The sequence below is a fragment of the Nilaparvata lugens genome, chromosome 10, assembly GCF_014356525.2.
Source record: "Nilaparvata lugens isolate BPH chromosome 10, ASM1435652v1, whole genome shotgun sequence".
NCBI lineage: Eukaryota > Metazoa > Arthropoda > Insecta > Hemiptera > Delphacidae > Nilaparvata > Nilaparvata lugens.
In genome coordinates, this window is record NC_052513.1 from 24,757,779 (window position 1) to 24,778,100 (window position 20,322).

Below are 20,322 nucleotides of genomic sequence, written 5' to 3' on the forward strand. Positions count from 1 at the left end.
AGCAATATGAAAAACCTATTGGCATTATTTTTATTAATTAATTAGTTTAACTCTCGGTTTAATTAGTGATGAATTCGATGATCCGATCGAGGCGTATTATATACTTGGGGAAGATTACAAGCTTCCACAATCTTCTACACATTGGAATTATATTTTTCAAAAAGATTTCATTCACAGCTCCTACATCACAAAAAATATTTCACCAAACTGTGTTGAAGATGAAGAAGAATTTGATCTCAACTCTGACCATTCACCAATAGTTTTGACAATGCACAGTGCAGCTGTTGAAAAAGAAATGCCACCTAGACTCATCAACAGGTACACAGATTTAGAAACTTCTAAAAATATGATAGACTCTAAAATAGACTTGAAAAAATCTCTGCAAACTATAGATGAACTAGAAAGTGAAGTCCAGGAGTTTGTAATCAATATCCAACAATGTACCTGGGAAATTTTCAAAGGTAATTGCTATCCTGTAGCGGTAAGAGAGTTGATAGAAAAAAGAAGTATAACAAGATCATGGCAATCAACAAGAAATCCAAGAATTAAAACAGAACTTGATGGAATTACTAATGCACTAAGAAATATAATACTGTATGTAGAACAACATGACATCAATAAATACTTAGAAGAGTTAACCAATGAATCTACTACAAATTTTTCATTATGGAGATCAACCAGGAAAATGAAGAGACCTCTTGAACAAGTTACACCAATAAAGAAGAATCAAGATTGCTGGACAAGGAGCAATAAAGAGAAAGCCGATTTGTTTGCTGATCAACTTCAAAAGGTTTTCTCACCTCATGAGGAAACAATTATAGATGAGAATCCTCATCATCTTGGAGCAGGAGTCATCACTCCAACATCGCCAAAGGAGGTAGAATATGATATTGGAAAGTTGAGCAGAAAGAAAACGCCAGGTTTCGACTTAATAATTGGAGAAATTCTACAGGAGCTCCCAAGAAAAGCAGTTGTAAAGCCATGCCATCTCTTCAACGCTTCATTCCGATTGAAATATGTGCCAAGATGTCATCGTGATACCAAAACCTGGAAAGCCACCACATGATGTAACTTCGTATAGGCTAATTTCACTACTGCCAATGATATCTAAATTATTCGAGAAACTTCTACTGAAAAGATTAAAGCCTTATCTGAACGATAATGGATTAATACCAACCCAACAATTCGGATTTCGAGATAAACATAGTACAATAGATTACAAAAGAGATCCAGAATAAAAGGCGTTGTGTAGACGCTCCTTGGTACATCAGGAACTGTGATCTCCACCGCGACCTGGGAGAGGCGACAGTCATCAGTGAAATTCGAAGATTTGCAGAAAAACATGAGTAAAGACTTCTTCAACATGTGAATGTGAAAGCAATCCAGCTGCTCAACGTGCATGGAGTAAGAAGACTACAACGCAGAAAGCCACACGAATTAGTTTAGTGCTAAAGTGTTCAATTGGAAGTGCAAAGGCAGAATACTGTATCCTTTTATGCTAACAATAATTTTCAATATAATCCTTAACCAATATAGAAGGCTTAACCAATGGGTTTTACCTCCACAAACAATATTTTTATCAATTTAAGTCAAAATAGAATAGCTTATTAGTCTTTAACCAGGTGCTTTAAAAATCAAGGAAAAAAACAGCTCCTACATCGTTAATTAATGATCATTAGCGATCATTCACTTGATACTTGATTCAATAATCCAGTTGAACTTCAAAAGTTTGTTTAAAATTTTCAGTTATTCAAAATAATTCAACTTTTGAAAATTCATTCCTCTAGAGATTATCATAAAATGATTGAATAAACGTGGAGAACAGTGCGTGACCATTATCGTTCCTCTCATGTTCATCAAATAATATTGTCGTCCTCTTCTATCACAAATAATATGATGCACTCGACCACATGACCAGAGTGCACCAAAGTATTATTATTCACATAAACGGACAACTGCGCAGTGCATCCCAACATGCTTCAATATTCGACCAATCGCCGCTCAGCTTTCAGCAACGCCACCTGCTTTTGAAGGCACTAAATTTTCTTTTCGAACCGTTCAAATCGTGCTCCGCTCTACGTGTGGCATGCATCTAGTTTGGCAAATGGATGTATCGCATTAACACACACACCGCCCTGTATCGAGTGAGGGGAATTATTTCAAAATTGCAGCAAGCTTCACCGCTAGAGATATTAAATTCAAACCTCTGGCCAACAGAGAGATGTGCCATCGCACTCTGTCCAATAAATAAAGCCGAATAAATACGTTTTGGTCACTGCCGCGTTTGTACAAATATGTTTTTGTCATCCAGCTACACACACTCACATATCTATCTACAGAAACCTCCACATCTGCTGTATGTTGTAGTCTACCTTTCACCAGATCATAGACTTGTTTTAATTAATTAATTCGCTTCCCTAAAACGCGCGGGTGACACAACGACAAAAAAGCAACCCTCGAATAGATGAGAAATTATTTGGTCCATTAATTTCTCATTTAATTAATATACACGTATGGGTCACATTACAAAGCTGGCCCTGTAATTAGTGTGCATTAGATGATGTTCGAGCGGGTAATGGCAATGAAACTAAATAAATTACCGGCCGATTTTCTGTGTGCAATTATTAGATGTGTGACTGAATTTCAAAAGGCATTTGTGCAGTTTTTTTGGGAATTTGTCTGAGTTAACTGAATCACAAAGAATGAGTTAATTGACTGCAGATATCCAGAACCACTCACTGAACAGCTAATAGTGAGAACGATCTAATTCAATGAGTAAATCGATAGAATTTTGCTAATTATTATCTAATTCATGATGTACGGTACTTTCGTTATATTTATACCTTGTAATTTTCTCGCCCGTTGAATTATAACTACTCTTTGCTTATATTTCCTTTTTATCAGCAGTATTTAACAGGAAAGATGACGTTCAGTATCATGAAATTATTTCCAATTGCATTGCTACAAACATTCTATTGTCCTTTGAGGAACGATTCAAAGTGTATAGGCCATATACCATTCACAGGAGAGCAATATGGAAAATCCATAGTTTACCTTCAACATCATTACAAGTGCAATTATTATTATTATTAGTGGAGTCATTGAAAAGGAAGGCGATTACTAGAAATTATTTACTCATAGACTTTGTGTTCACCAGCTTCGAAGTACTTTGAAGTTTTTCAGAATACGTTGCATTTTTGTAGGCCTTCTTTCAGTTTTGAACATTCTAGCTTCCGCTTCTCGGACAACTTCCCTTCTCTCCCACTCCATTCTTTTGATGGAGTATCATCTCCATATGAGCTTCTTCAATCATCACCAAACTGCATCACAGACGATCATGTAATCATATAAACTATAGACAGAAATAAAAATAGAAATCTAAGTACCCTTTTTAAAATTGTTTACTCACAACATGTTTTGATGCCCTTATCAAGTGATTGAAAAATGAAATAAAAAATGTATTTTTCAATCACTTGATAATGGCATCATAGCCGGAACATATTGTGAGTAAACAATTTTAAAAAAGGGTACTTCGATTATTATATTTATTTCAATTAAAGAGTAGCCCTAACGGAAAAAGAAAAACTATAGACAATATTGTTGTGAGCTATACTAGAAGAATCATGTTGGAGTTCATTCTATTGACAACATACATCAATATTCTATTCTCATATAAGAAGCAGAAGATAGGATACCAATGATAAGACACTCTACCCACATTATTCTAGTGGGATGTCCATGTGGCTTATCTAGCTCTCTAGAAATTGCAAGGGTGCAAAATAATAGCAGTACAATGTATTGTCTCCATAATTTATACTGGCCAAACGGACCCAGTGTCCGGCAAGACGAAGTACAGGAGTAATTAAAGGTATATGGAAAGTGGTGGAGGAAGACAAAGAAGAAAGGGGAATGAGAGAGAAATAGATCGAGCTGCATTTGGACTATATTTTACCAAGTAAGAACATTGGAGAGATAAGGTTATAGGATGTTGATTTTGAGACAAGAAACTGTTGGTGGAGTGAGAAGCGGAATGGTAGAGAAAAGAGAAGGAAGCTTCTTGGAGAGGAACTGGGAGATACAAGAAGACAGAGTCGGAGAAGAATAAGAACAAGAAAAATTAAAAGAAACAGAAAATATCATGAAAATAATATTTTATCCACCAATATTAATTTTATTCTATGTTAATGAGATGTTAAGAAGATAGAAGTAAATAAGTTAAGAATAAATGTTTTGTAATCGTATGAAGCTGTGAAGTAAGACTATATTTTTCTATTCATTCGGATAATGTTGGAAGAGTTGAAAAATATATTGAGAGGAGATGTTCTATTAGATAAATAAAGAAGGGTAGTGGCTTGATTTGAGATTCATTTGTACACTATTCTGATAACAAAGGTAGTTGGAAGAGTCAACCAAGTATGGAAAAGAGTGAAAAAGGATGGTTTAGGGAAGACAAGAGAAGGTTGATTGATTTATTGATTTCATGCCATTATTAGTGCGGAGTCAGGACTCCAGGTCCTCACCGTCACACACACCCTTATATGGTTGATAAAAGGAGAAGAAAGAGGTAGAGACGAGAAATATCGGTAGAATTAGTAAATTTTATAATATTTAAATTGGAAAGAAGGATGAGAATGACAAAATGGAGAAATTAATAGATTCAATGCAAGACATCCAAGTCATCGATTGTGTAGACAGAATAATATTAGGAGATGAGTGAGTGAAAGACCAGAGAACAGGAAGAGGTAGTTTCTAGGAAAATGAGAGGAAATAGGCGAAGAACAGTAGGGAAAACAGAATAGCGTAACAGAAAGTCAACCTGGGTAGAGGGAAAGCCTAGAGAGGCTGGTTGATCTTATGACAAAGCGCTAGGTAACAAGTTGGAGACTGAGACTGAGGAGAAGGCAGCCATGTTGCGATGAGGGGAGGAAGAGGAGGCTTATTGCGTCCCTTGGGATGTTTAGATCACGGTGTACTGCCTTGCTGCCACTGGACACAGACTCTAAGCTATGACCTCTATTATTTGAGCCAAAGACAAGGAAAGGAGACCGAGGTATTCCTGCAGGACCTTCTAGGCGTCGAAGGACATCCCTTACAATATGGGGCCTCCACCTCCACCTCCTCCCTGCTATCGGACGTCATTAAACTACAATACTATAGCCTCCGACGAGAATTATTGGTCGCACATTTTATACTTAGGTAAGAACACACCAACACAACCACACATAGATCTAGGTATATATAGTTGTATGACTCACACACGCGCAAGGAATGAAATGTGGAGCCACATCCACTCGGTATCCTCCGCGAATTGCTGACCAGGAGAAATTCTTGCCGTTTGTCTCTCTGTCTCCTTCATTTTCTCTCGCCTTGCTCTGAATATTGTTATTTGCTGGCTTCTCCCAGGGGCCCACTAGCGGATTTACTCGGCGTAATGCATCGTCACCATCCAGATGGGCTCTGCCTTAAATTACTCATATTTTTCTGGTGAGGGGTCTGTTGGACTTTTGATTTCCTTACCAAGAAATATCTGAAATCCGTTATCATGAAGGATGAAGAATGTTCTCTTCTTTGAATTACTTATACATACATTATTAGAAAATATATTTGTTGCTCTACTGAAATAGTTCTCGTAATGGATTGCAGAAAAATCATCACTTTCTTCTTAACATATTTCGCAGCATGTTGTATACCAATAATCCATATATCATCTTTATATTGTCGTAAGACTATGGTTTACTAGTTTCTGATTCCTTCCAACATTTTTGTCACAAAGCTGCTCAGTATATAATTTTCAGTAAGTGCATCATTAGAACCCGATTGTATAACATTTAACCCTGTTGTTCCTGTCTGTAGTTATCGATGCTTTTTGAGAAACAGCATTCTATATCAATAATATTATAATTTCCTCTACAGTACTAATAATGATGGTTCTTCAGACTTCTAGTTAGACTTCTTCAGCTTCTTGTCGTTCTTCAAAAATTATCAACAATATCGGTTGTGATCATCATATTTTGATTCAGTTCAGGTAAAAATAAATGACTGGTTGCATTTATATTGATTGGAATTTGTTACTTTATTAGAATCAAACAGGAGTGCCCAAGAAAAATTCTCTGTATATGTGAGTACATTTTGAATTGATTGTATCCTCAAAAATGTTATTGTTTCAGCTAATGATCAATCCTTCTCCGCTGAAAAAATTACTTGAATTTTCAAACAAGTTTTATCAGCTTGGAAAAAACTTTACTCTTGATCAGTGGAATAGAGATTTCAAATATATTCCAACAAGACAAATACATCAAAAGTTCTTCAATGACCTATTCAAAGTTCATACAATAGTGGATTTTATCATTTTCGTATTAGTATATTTCGCACCTAGAGCAGAAAATGAGATTTTTCCGGCTCGAAATCGGTTCTCAAGAAAAGATTGAGAGCCGGAAAAACATTTTTGCCCGTGGTGCGAACGCTATTTTTTGCCACACACAAAAATAAACAATATATATATATATATATATAATATATATATATATTTATATGAGAATAGTTGTTTACTAAGCACTTCCGAAAGCAGAAGTGGAAGGTGATAGCTCTAGCAAATCTGAGGTAATCTGAATATCAGGAAATTGTCCAAGTATTTTTATTTTTCATTCTGATTTGTCTGATTAACCTAAAAGATGATGTTCAATTATGTGGGAGGTTGAGTTTATACTTTTTTATTCTTTCAAATGACAATAAGATGATATTATTATAAATGTTTTAATTATTGAATAATGAAGACAAATAATGAAAAGTTTTTTGATCAGCTGTTTTTTGATCACCTTTCTTAGTTCCATGTTAGCGGCTGGAAAGGATACTCTTTCCGGCCTAGGCCGGAAAGAAACCTGTTCTGACGTCAAACGAGAGTCGTCTGCAAACAATGTCTTTCAGATCTATGTAGGGACTGGAAAACAGCTGCTTTATGTGCACTGTGGCGAAAAATAGTTTTAACTTGTTCTCAATCAAATTCTATATTCATTGGATTCGTGTCCGTTTCGTTTTGTGTCCACTAGAAATTGATGAATAGCTCACAAATAGAATTTCATTCGAGAGTGCTTTTCAGAACTAGATAAAAATAAAATTATTGTTTAAATTATTGTAAAATCATTGAATTTTTATGACTAGTTGACCAAGGGTTGACTAGGTGATCAGTAATCCAGATGGAGTTTCTTTTCAAGGTATTTGAGATTGAGTGTGATACAAGATTATGCAGAAAACTAACGAACGATAAAAACAGAATAATAGGCTCGATACGATACAGTCAGCTTCAATCAAAATCTAATTATTGTATAAACCAATAGACAACCATGCCATTTATTCTATTTCCCCTAAGCGAGTTGCGTAAAATACACATCTTTCAATATATTGTTTAATATTCATCCATTGATTTTTCAAATACATGAATATTAATTCTAAACATTCATCATTGATATGTCATATATTTTTTTCTAGGGAATGCTGAAATCCACATACACCATAGCTGAGAGAAAAAAACAGAAGAAATCACTCAAAGATAGCCAGGACGTTTCCAGGAGCGAGGATACCACGTGATCCAAGGTAGTAAAAGTAGTTCCTCATTTTGCTGGTAGATAGCGCGGTGGTTGCTGAGAACCGACATGGCTTGGTTGCCATGACAACGGGTCCCATTCATAAATCTGCGGAACTGCGTAGCGTTACGTAGTTAGGGAAGACTTTACGCCAGTGACTCTCCCACCGTACTATTACAACACTCCTTCCTCCTTCAACAAAATGTACACGGCTTACTTCTCTCACTCTTTCTATCTCTCCCTTCTTGAAACTCTGCGCTTGCAACTGTGGATTCAGAGCATAACAATATGCCGTTCTAAGCTGCAGATCACGGCTAAAGTTGGTTTTTATCCCTCAAATATAATATTCTTAGCTGTGAATTTTGAATCAATAATGTTTCTTGTAATACCTCTGGCAAAAATAAAAGAAATGAATTGGTAAAGTTCTGATTATGAATACAAATCTAGTGGTTTTCGGAAACTGGAGGCAGAAACATAGGCAATGGAATATTTTTTAGGGAGTGAGGATTCCCGTTCTGACTAGATAATGGATGCTGGTCTTCAGGTGAGAAATAGACATTGTTCAACTTTGTGTCTTATCACGACAACCTTCATCAACCTTGATATCACTACAGTAAGATCGTCATAACTACAATTGAAATAGGAAATTGGAGAAGAGAGATGGAGCGATAGTGGATGAGAGAGGATTACATTGAAATACAAAAATCATCAATAAGATAATGTTCTAAACTGAAAAGCGTTAAGAACTGAATGTAAACTCATATATATTTTTCAGACAAAAATTGAATTTCAACTTTCAATCATAACATATTTTATTTGACATGTAATTCATTATCAAAATTTGGGAATAGAATAGTTTTGGACCAAGCCTGTTGTTCGTTCCCCATCATATTTATATATTTTTTATTGTAATTTGACTGTAATCTAACACTTTGATTAATGAACATTCCAATTCTAGCTTAAATTGATAAGTTAAAGTTTGACACTGAAGGGGTATATGACTCCTTCACAGTCTAATTTATTGAGCAATGGCCATGCACTGTTACTTTCAGTATCACTCACTAACACTATGCCACATTTACACGAGATCTGTAGGCTTCTTCCTTTTCAGTCTCCTGACTGTTAGTAGTTGAGTTGTCAATGAGGTGTAGTAGAGCTTGGATGTTCTAATGGTTCTAATGATAATGTAGAGTCTCTTCATGGTTTCTGGCAGCTTTTGTGATCATCACATCGACTGCTTTCAACTTCAGGTCCCTGTGGAGATCATATTAAAATGTTTTGTAATAATTGTATCCACAAATAGATAATGGAATATGGAATTTGTCAATAGAGAATGTCTCCCACCATATAATTCGAATAGACAGCATTATCCTATGTTGAAGTATAAAAGGCAAGCAACAAACTTTCTTCTATGAATTGGATCCAACTCTCCGTTGATATTTCCAGTCAGAGTCCTATCACCATTCATCAGGAACCCATTTTAATAGTGTTTATATAATTATGGAGAGGTCAGTGGCGGCGCTTGACCTGAACAGTTGGGTGGGCCAGTGGTGGGAATTGTTGGGGTGTGGATGGGAAGAGGGGGGTGCTTTATAAAGCATATTCAACTTTACAAGTTGTTACGCAGGTAGACCATAAACTAAGCTTTAGTTTAAAGTAAACTAAACTTAACTTTATTATTCTATTTGGAGGCAAGAAGATGAGTTTGATGTTTTTCGATTGAGTGAATTCGATTAGTCACCTCATTGCTATTGTTAGTTAGCAAGACCATCCTCGCAGCCCATTCTTCTAAAAAACCTAACTAAACTTTATTATTCTATAAACTAAATTAAAACAACATAATATGCAACTCACCTCTCCGAGAGTTTATGAATAAGAGAACGATGATGTAGGCTACTGTAATGGAATTTGTACAATTATTCTATTTTTTCAAACATCAAGGGAAGACGAATAAATAATATTGAAGTAAATTATTTTTAAATGTATTATACATAAGAGCTAATAACAGCAGGAACATATTTTGAACCTTATGTACAACAGGAAAGTATCGAAGTACACTTTATCACAACGTCAATTTCAAACACGAGTTCCTATAGATCTTATACAGAGCAATCACCATCTCGATGCAAGTTTTAGTACAGCATCAATAGGCAATCAGTTATATGATGGCGTGTACTCTCATGGCCTATCATGACGTATGCTGAATGCGGGATGTTGGAATTCCTTTCCTCCCGACTGTCCATCGAATGTTTTATTGTTTTATCATCCCGTTGGTCTGGCGTCTGCTTGCTGCGATCATTAGGTGTGATTTACAACTCTATCTCTTGCTGCTTTGCGCTCTTTCTCTTCACTCTTCTCCTCCCACCTAGGTACTTCTCATTCTCATCTTCCTTTTCCACCACCTACTGAATTTATTCTCTCTCAGGAACATTTCCTTCTCATCCTCTTCAGTTCAGTTTTATTCTCTAATTTATTCCATAAATAGGTTCGTATTATATATTTTATATAATAAATTATTCAAATCTGTATGTTGATATTACATTGCATCAATTTATCATAGATCTATAATATAGATATTTCTCTCAATATCCTCTCCTCACTTTCCTTTCTCCAATTTTTTTCATCTCCACCCATGCTACCTCTCCATTCTATTTCAACTCCTCACAGCGTACACTTTCTCTATTCATCAATTACCACGATCTATTCTTCTGTAAGTTTCATATTACCATTCACCTTGAATTGATGAATATATTTAACAAGTTGGAAGGACCTAACTGTATTACAATAATAAGAAGGAAATGAATTGAAAATGAATGAATGAATAATTTTATTTTCCAAAAAAAAACAAAATACAAGAAAGCTTTATATAAAATAAATAAGTATATGCTACTGCACTTGTTTAAAATACATACATGAAAATTTAGGAAATGTTAATTTATTCAATTATAAATAATAAGGACTGGATAAATAAGGAGAGATGGCGATTGGGGTGCGAGAAGCGACATAACTGAAGTTGTAAAAACTCGCTAAAAAATAAGGAAATGATATAATATCTTCATTCATGATAAATGATATAATAAGGATGAAGAAAAAAAGATTTAATTTATGCTCACATGCATGAGTACAGTAGGTGAAGCAAAAATATCGGCGAAAGGGAGATTCCTTGTGCACCAGTGTGAGAATTGATAATGAATGTAGTATTAAATTGAATTAAACACACCTATTTTGAAATACGCTTATCTTGTATTTGGAGTAGGATATTCAGGTGTGCTTCTACTTCTTGTAGTCTTGATAATTGAGCTCTTATCAAAATACATGTTTTTATTTATTCAGGGATTGTGATTGAATGATCGTTGCTCGTTCATTAGAACCAATTCATCTACAATATATTGCCATCGTAAGTATTAACTTATTCTTGAAATGATCGAGTTAACCTTCTCGCACTTGATTCATTATCACGTTCCGCTGCATACGTTGAGGTGCATACTTTTCCAGGGATCATCTTCATACTCGTCTTACCTTTCAAACATATTCAAAGCTCCTTCTCTCATTCTTCATCTCTCTTTTCTTATTCATCCTCCTCATCCTAAACGTCTTTCCATTCATCATCACTCTCTCTCTCTCTCTCAGCTTGTTCTCTTTCTCTCCATCTTCACCCGCCGAGCGATCAATTGAAGAGGCAATCGACGCAATAAAGTCGATGAGTTTATTGCCAGCTGAAGCGATGACACGCAACTAGAAGTAAAACTCGGCCTGCAATTTATTTACGACCAGCATCGATACATCGATATATCGATATTCTTCATCCACTTATTCCTCTTCTTGCAAGTTGATCGAGAGTTTTCTGGTTGGAGTCGATGGACCGTACTTCACAAGGTCGTGGAGCCTCCACTCTTAACAGAATGCTGTCAATTCTTGTAAACAATTTTTGGGTTCACAACAATATTCTTCATTTACTTATCCTTTCTCTCTTTTGCTTGTTGTATCTTTAGTTGGAGACGTTAGAGTTTACTATCGACGTTGAGAGTCAATTTTTTTATTACATTCCAATATTTATATTGAGTGTTCATATTTATGTTTCTCGTATTCATGGGTTTTATTCAAAATGAATGTTCTTATTAATATTCTCATTATTGCATTATATTTTTCAAGCAGATATTGATTAGAGATTAGAGAGAGTTAGATTGATATATGAGGTTAATTGAATCTAGCAAGTTTATTTTCCAATCGAGCAAATTACTCCAATATCAAATCAGCTTAGAAAAGCGATCTAAGATTTTATAAAATCTCAATAATATTAGTATGATGATGAAAATAATTTTGATGATGATAGAGGGATTTGTAATAGATTATACAGGATTCATAATGGAGAATGTTCACAATATTCGAATTATTTAAATGATTTCATGTGCTTTTTATAGTGAATAGAGCCAAAAGTAATAGTAAACGAATAGTAAGAATAGTAAAGGATGGTAAATCGAATGGAATCAATTAATCATCTTTCAGGAGTGACATCAACAGTTGATTCCTCTGTACACATAGTCTGGAAAATCTTAGAAGTCTGAATGCAATCAACTTGTTGGAGGAGCGTAGATTACATTCATTATAGAATTCCTCTAAGAAATTTGATTGAATGTGACTTAATACTGGAGATGTAATTTCTAGAAATATATATGATCCATTGTTTTGATACACGTATTTATAACACGTTGGATTGATAACCCGGTATCCTATCAATTTATCACTCTAAATACTACAAACCAAGAGAGCATTATTGAAAGAATTATTACTCTACGACTACTATCGCTTCCTCCTTGTGTATCTGATCCAAGTTTGTTGCACTAAAGTGAGAGGCTTCCATGAAACGTTATGTTGGTGTTCTTCCTGAATCCATAAATGAATACCTCAGGTGGAGGTAACTCAAATGACTAGGGCTATCAACAAAGCGAATAAATAAGTATCGACTCCAAAGATGAGATCCTTCGACAGTCCATCTTATAATAGTGAAAGAAGTATAGTGGAGATAAATTGACAACGTCAAAGGTGGCCATCAACAAAAAGCATCCAACAGTGTGGAAATTGATTCGAGCAATTACCATCATGCCGATTATTGAATGGAAGCGTAGTATTGTACTGTGTAGTGGAAGACAGACAGGTAGAATGACAAGCATGAGCAATCAGTCTTTCGGTGAGAATGATTGGTGGAGTTGAAGTGAGATAATGATTGTGGGAAAGGAGGAGGAAAGATGGAGAGATGATGGATGAATGAGAAGGAGAGAGGTGAGTGTGGTGACTCTTGGAGAGAGAAAGAGATATTTAGTATCATAATACAGAGGGGGTGAGCGATTGTCTTGGTGAGAGAAGGGAGATGATTGTTCTGGAAAGAAACACTCATTATCTGATAGAAAAAGAGTATGATTGACCAAAGACAAATGACTGTGAGAAGTTTTACCAGTATCATCACTCTATGGATCGATTTGGAAGAGGAGGATGTAGAAGATGACATTTGCGAGAGAAACAGTGTTTGTCGATGTGCACGTGGGAGAGAGACATTGAATGATAATTATTGCTTATATAAATTACGAAACTAGAACTCCAGGTCCCCTCTGCCACAAAATCATTGACATTATACTATACAGTATGAATAAGTAATAATAATTGGCAAAATTGATATTGGATAATTAAAGAGAAAATCGAACAAAACTTGAATTGAATATTGGATAGTGGATTCTAAAGAGAAGAGATAAGATTGGATTACTCGACAATATTCTCACTTATGCACTAGTTTACAATGGATGGGAACATAGCTTTTAATTCAATGAAGTATGTAAGGAAGTGCTTATAGGAATCGAGATAATAAGATCGATAAAAACGAGCTTCAATAGAAATAATAGATCGGAAAGCAATTCCAATTTAGATTAAATAATATTGTTATTAAATAAAAAGACTAAGAAATTGTCAAAAACCACAGATTTTATTGAAATTTAGAAAGACCGATTTTGGTTGTTACACCATTGTCAATCTGATAGACTGGTGAAAAAAATTGTAATGTAACTAAATGAATTGGCGGAGTTTAAACGAATATTAATTTGTCTATCATAGGGAATATATAATAAAGAATATCCTTTCTATTTACAGAAAACCAGAATATTATGGAAATGAAGAGTGAAAGAGAATGAGGAGAATAGAATAGGAGAAATTGATTGATTCATTAAATATTACGTTTATGAGTATTGAAGAGCAAAAATTGTATTTTGAAAAGTGAAAGTGACATAACCAACATTTTAATTTGGACAGTATAGTATGAATTGGAAATGGGACTGTTTTGGGCATGAGCCTGTTGTGCCTTTCCTCATGTTGAGTATTTGTACACAATGTGATAAATAAATAAATATTGCCGTTATCAATGGATAGCTAAGCTTCAACATTTAAGTACTCTCTGCCACAAAACGATTCATATTACATACAATTTATTTTATTTTATTTATTGACAATGCAAATGACACTAATGTAATAACATTGAAAGATGAAATAATAAGGTAGTCCTTGTGCTATTTTTCTTCCAAATTTAAAAGTGACAAGGTCCAAGATAAGGTTAGAGTTTCACGTGTACAATTTTTATAAAATTTTATAGAATAAGAATAAAGTTCCTACAAGAGAATGAAGAAAAACAAATAAAACTCAATATTGGATGCAAAAGTGGATTGATGTAGAGTAGCAAATGAGTGAGAGTAAGAGAGGAAGGAATGAGTGACAATGAAGAAGAGGAGTGACGCTTACCAGTGAGAGTTATAGAATAGAATAAAATTGAGGTACAAAAAGTTTGATTGATTGATTTTTATTTTGTGCTAGGCTTAGACAGACCCATTATAAAACATTCTACAGCAGAAATATAAGTAGCAAAAAATATAATAATAGAAAATATAATGATATTCTGTATAATAATACAGAAATTATATACAGAATATAATTCATGCAAAAATATAGATGTAAGACTAAGTATAACATAAGACTAAATGGAATTTAATGCAATAAGTATAAATGTAAGACAAATACAAAATAATAACGGACTGAAGACAAAATTAATAATAAATAAATATTGCCGTTATCAATGGATAGCTAAGCTTCAACATTTAAGTACTCTCTGCCACAAAACGATTCATATTACATACAATTTATTTTATTTTATTTTATTTATTGACAATGCAAATGACACTAATGTAATAACTATTGAAAGATGAAATAATAAGGTAGTCCTTGTGATATTTTTCTTCCAAATTTAAAAGTGACAAGGTCCAAGATAAGGTTCGAGTTTCACGTGTACAATTTTTATGAAATTTTATACAATAAGAATAAAGTTCCTACAAGAGAATAGAGAAAAACAAATAAAACTCAATATTGGATGCAAAAGTGGATTGATGTAGAGTAGCAAATGAGTGAGAGTAAGAGAGGAAGGAATGAGTGACATGAAGAAGAGGAGTGACGCTTACCAGTGAGAGTTATAGAAAAGAATAAAATTGAGATACAAAAAGTTTGATTGATTGATTTTTATTTTGTGCTAGGCTTAGACAGACCCATTATAAAACATTCTACAGCAGAAATATAAGTAGCAAAAATATAATAAAAGAAAATATAATGATATTCTGTATAATAATACAGAAATTATATACAGAATATAATTCAAGCAAAAATATAGATGTAAGACTAAGTATAACATAAGACTAAATGGAATTTAATGCAATAAGTATAAATGTAAGACAAATACAAAATAATAACGGACTGAAGACAAAATTAATAATAAATAAAGGAATAGAAAAGTGATCCATATGCAATTCATCCAAAATACACAAACGAAAGAAGAGAAGTCTGATGAATTAGAATCAAGCGATAAGGCTGATCACCCATCAACCCCAAGCAAGTGCTCATGCAATCTTTTTTTTAACAGGGAAAGAGACGTAGAAAACACAATTGGAAGAGCATTACATTCTCTGCATGCGTGGAAGAGTGACAGAGAAAGGATCAGAGCAGGAGAGTATGAGTAAGAGGAAGGGACATAGAAAGAGAGAGAGATTGTGGGAGTGAGTGTATTAGAAAGTGACAACAAATAGAGGTGGATGAGTGACAAGTACTCTAGGGTAGAGTGGTGACGAAGCCGTCATAAAAGAGCGGGAGACTCGAACTCTGCAGAGGCACAGACACAGCCACTAGAGCAGAGGTGCATCATTGCTGACGGTTAATTTATCAAAAGCCGGTAATGGTCGGCTTCCTCCTGCAGGAAGCGGACTCCGCGGTAGTCCGAAACCAGCAGGATGGCGATCATTTCCACGATCTCATCCTGTCTGCTCTACTCCATGTCCGTCAATGCGATTTTCCACTCTTGTCATTCTCTCTCCTCTCTCACGTCATTTGTTACGCTCTTCGCTCTCTGTCTCAGTTTGTCAGTTCGTTTTGTCACATTCATTCTCACCCGTTCATCATATCCTGTCTCTACTATCTGTGTGTAACTATGCATGTGGCGTCAACTATAATTGTTATTAAGGTGCGTACAGACTCATGCGCCACGAAGACGCGCATTCACTTCTTATCAGCTGATGCTATGCTTAGTATACATGCATTTGTACAGAAACAGTAAGATAGAGATGATATACGCGTAGAATTTTCATCTGCTGATAAAAAGAGTAATGGTCGTCGCGCATAAATTCTATCAGATTATAATAGATAATTTCAAACAGATCATGTTTGTCGAGTTCCGTTTAATCTGATAGAATTTATAAGGACGGCAAAATATTGTATGAGCAAAAATCGATGTGCGGGGCTTTACCGATATACGTGGGATATATTATGTGTAATATTTATGTTGAGCAGAACATCTATTGTCATTCTTAGGGAATGTGTAATGAAGAATATGACCTTTGAGTTTTCGGTGTAATACTGAAAAAACCCTAGGTAATCTACTTTCAAATTTTCTCCTATGTATTACTCTTTCTGTTTTCTCTATCTCTTCACTAACTTCTCTTCTCTTCCCTTCTTTCCCTCTCTAACTTCTTCCTCCAGTTCTGATCCTCCACATTATTTCTTGGAATCATTCTAGGCTACTGTTAGTTTAGATATTCCAGTCTCTTTCGAAGTATTTCCCATTAAAACCACTTCTCCTCGTCTGCACTCCTGTTTAGCGCAGACAGAACGCACCCTTGTACGTATATCAGTCGTTCATTTGTATGTTTTCACCCCTTTTTAGCGTGGCGATTCAAAAAATATCGACGATAAGAAGCGAAATACTCACTTGAATACGTCAGCCTGTTCAAGTGGCGCTAATCTCATCACTTTCAGCCCACTCTGCAACAATATTCACTTTCCGTCATTCTCGTCAATTGTTCAACTTTCAATCTTCATCTTTCTCCTTTCTCCTCCAATCCTTATAATTTTTGTTTTCCATTCTCTCTTCTTTCACTCGTCTCATTTTTTGTTTTCGATCATATTTATTGTAAATCTCCCAACTTTTTCAGCTCTGGTTATTATCTCTCTCCTCTCCTCTAAGCTCCCCTACCACCACTATATATTATCATCTTTTCTATTTTCTATCTTATTCTTTTCTATTTTCTTGTACTTCTGCTATTCTTGTCCTCTTCCTCATTTTCGCTTCTTACTCTCCCGCTCTTTATTCTTTGATTATTTCTTGGACTCCCTTATTTCTCCAAGTATTTGTAAGTAATTCCAAACTTTTGTCTCTGTTTTTTCCCATTCTCCATACGCATTTTCCTTCTCCTTACCTCCCCTGTTATTTATATCTCAATCAACCATCTCTACTCCTCTTCACCAATCCTTCTTTTTTCAGGAAATCAATTTTTAGTTTTCGTAATTTCTTTACTACCTTCTCCATCTTCTAATGCTCCTCTCCACTCTTGTCTCTGTCACTCTTCTTCAATTCTACTATTCTCCACTCCAACTTTATCGACAAACGTCTCTTCACCCTCACATCAAATCATCCTCCCCTTCCTCATCATCCTTCCACTCTCCCCATCATTCCCTTTTTGTTTTCGAAGCCTTAGGGCCGTTTTAATGTCGGCTGCTATAGCATAGCAGCAGTGGAGACTCTGCAGCAGATATGAATTCTAAAATTATATCTCTTCCTCGTCTCCTCCACCCCCTCCTCCTCCTCCCCTCCTAGAGGGTCTCCTTGGTCGCGCGCTCACCCTTTTCCAGGAGCTCCTAATAATCGTAAATATGTCAAGTGAGCATGGAATTAATGCTATTTTATCTGCGAATCCCATCGTTCGCTTCTCGCGCGCGCGCGTTTTAATAGCACGCACACTCACACGCATCCGCGCGCGCAAACAAAATGAGCCGTCGATCTTGAATCAAATTAGACAGTGAAAGGAGGGGGTGAACAAAACAAATTCGAAGTGAACCACATGGATTTCATCGGCAAATCAATACTACTCAGACGGTCTGTTTGTTGTCATGCATCATACAAAAATTATTTGACACATGAAATTCTCAACGATTATGTATCCTAGCACTGATGTTCATTTTGTCCGATGATCAATCACTTTATTCCTAACAAACCTATGCTTGAAGTTCGATTATTATGATAATTGAACAGTTTTGAATGACCATTAGGTTGTACTGCAGTTGTCTCCTTCTCAACTTGTGAAAGAATCTATTGAATCTCCCATCGCACTGAATTGCATCTTGCATTAGACATTTGTACCACCAAATACTACTGTTCATCATTGAGCCCCAACCCTCACGCAAAGACAATAGTGGCGTCGCTAATAGTAGCGGCTACTGGAGAACAGTGTGTTGTTCCTGTCAGAAGGGGCTCGGACACTGCTAATGTCTCCGTGTGATGGCGTTGGCCACTGATAGCGGCTACCAGTTGAAGCTACTACTGTCCATGCGTGCAAGGTGCTTTACTCCTTGTCATTTCTATTCCACAATCATCTACTTTTCAATTCAAAAAAGGAGAGTCTTGCTTCAGCTGAAAAAGTGGTTAGTTTTCTTCAATAGGATTCTAATGAAGATTATTAATGGTTTAAAAACTGAAATTTATCTTGAAAGTCAAGAAAAAAATAAATATTATTATTATAATACTAATATTATTATTATTAATATTATTATGATAAATATTATTCATCATGATATTTTGATATAGATTATATCCATTCCCAATTTTCTTTCGAATATGGCATGAACCAAAATGAACATTTATTGCATATTTTTGAAAGTTTAATAATATTTCATTTTTCATTTGCAACTGTTTCAATTTTTTCATAATTATTGATTTTTCCTATCGATCAGAAAGTAATAGTAGATGAATCGACCATACGGTCACCTTATCGAAACATCACTGCTAAGAAAACCGACATCCTGAAGTTACCAACCGTCCTGGTGATTTCGCAAGTTTGGACATTTTTCATTTGCGACTATTTCAAATTTCTAAAATTATTATTTCTCCTTATTACTCAGAGAGATATAGCAGAAGAATCGACCACACGGTGACCTAATCCATACATCATTGCTAAGACACAGCCATCATCCCAAACATCGTTACCAACCGCCCTGGTGATTTCGCAAGTTTGGACACTTCTGGAGCAAAACTATAATTCGGCGAAGGTTGCTCCGCCAAGGGCGCTGGTTGAAAGGGTAGCAAAGGTCGGAAGTACGCGAAGGGAAAGGGCTTATCTCGAAGGTGTTATGACTCCGAAGGCACAGACATAAACTCGGCTTATCCGACTGTTACTTTAATTATCCATCTCCATATTCATGGCGTCTCTCCAAGATTTGACTTGTAATTGCGCTTGAGGGATTAGCGAAGCTGCTATTTACTGCTTGATGAAACCAGCTCGGCCCTCGGCCTCTGTCCGACTTTATTGTGATTTATCATGTCAATTAAGTGCCGAAGCACGAGTCTTACACCCGCTCGCTGCAGTAGGCCTACCCTCCTGTTGAAAGCATCTTGACTCCTTCACTTCGCAATCATCACGGTACCTCGCAACGCTGTCGACATCATCGTTTCCCTGCATTGCTAATTGGTATCCTTCTCACTATTGTACTTCTCAATTCGCTTCTCCTTCTTACTCTCTTCACATTCTCTCTTCACTTCAATTCTCACTTCACTCCTGAGTTTACTCCTTTATCTCACTCCTCACTTCTCACTTCTTGGTCTTTCCAATTTCCATTGCTAATCATTATTCGAATATTATTCTTCTCTTTTTTCTTCCTTGATATCTTATTCATTTTTTCATTATATTCTCCTCTCCTCTAATTCATACTATCATTTCTCTAACTATAGTCTCTTGAACTTCTTACCTTGACAGACATAATTTCTCACCCCTCTACCACACTTCTTGCTTTTTACTATATGGCCTCTTTTATCCTCGTTGACAGTTATCAAATTAGCAGTGATCAGGCTAATTTTGCTTTTGTTTGATGTGGGTAATTGAAAATTGAATTCCAAATTAAGTTTATTTGAATTTGTTGACTCTGGTATCCATGGATCTCTTGCTTATTCTGGAATTTTTGGCATAGCCTATCACTTACTTTTCGTTTTACTAATTCAAAAGTGTGAGAGCAGCCAATCTACTGATTCTTTCTTCCATGGAAATCCATTCATATACATAAGAGTCCATTCATAATAGTTGGAGTATCATTTATTGTGGCTGATTTCTCATGTTCTAAACTTTAGCCTACTATCATAGATACTAAAGTGGGATCATTTTAATGTGAATTTGCATAAATC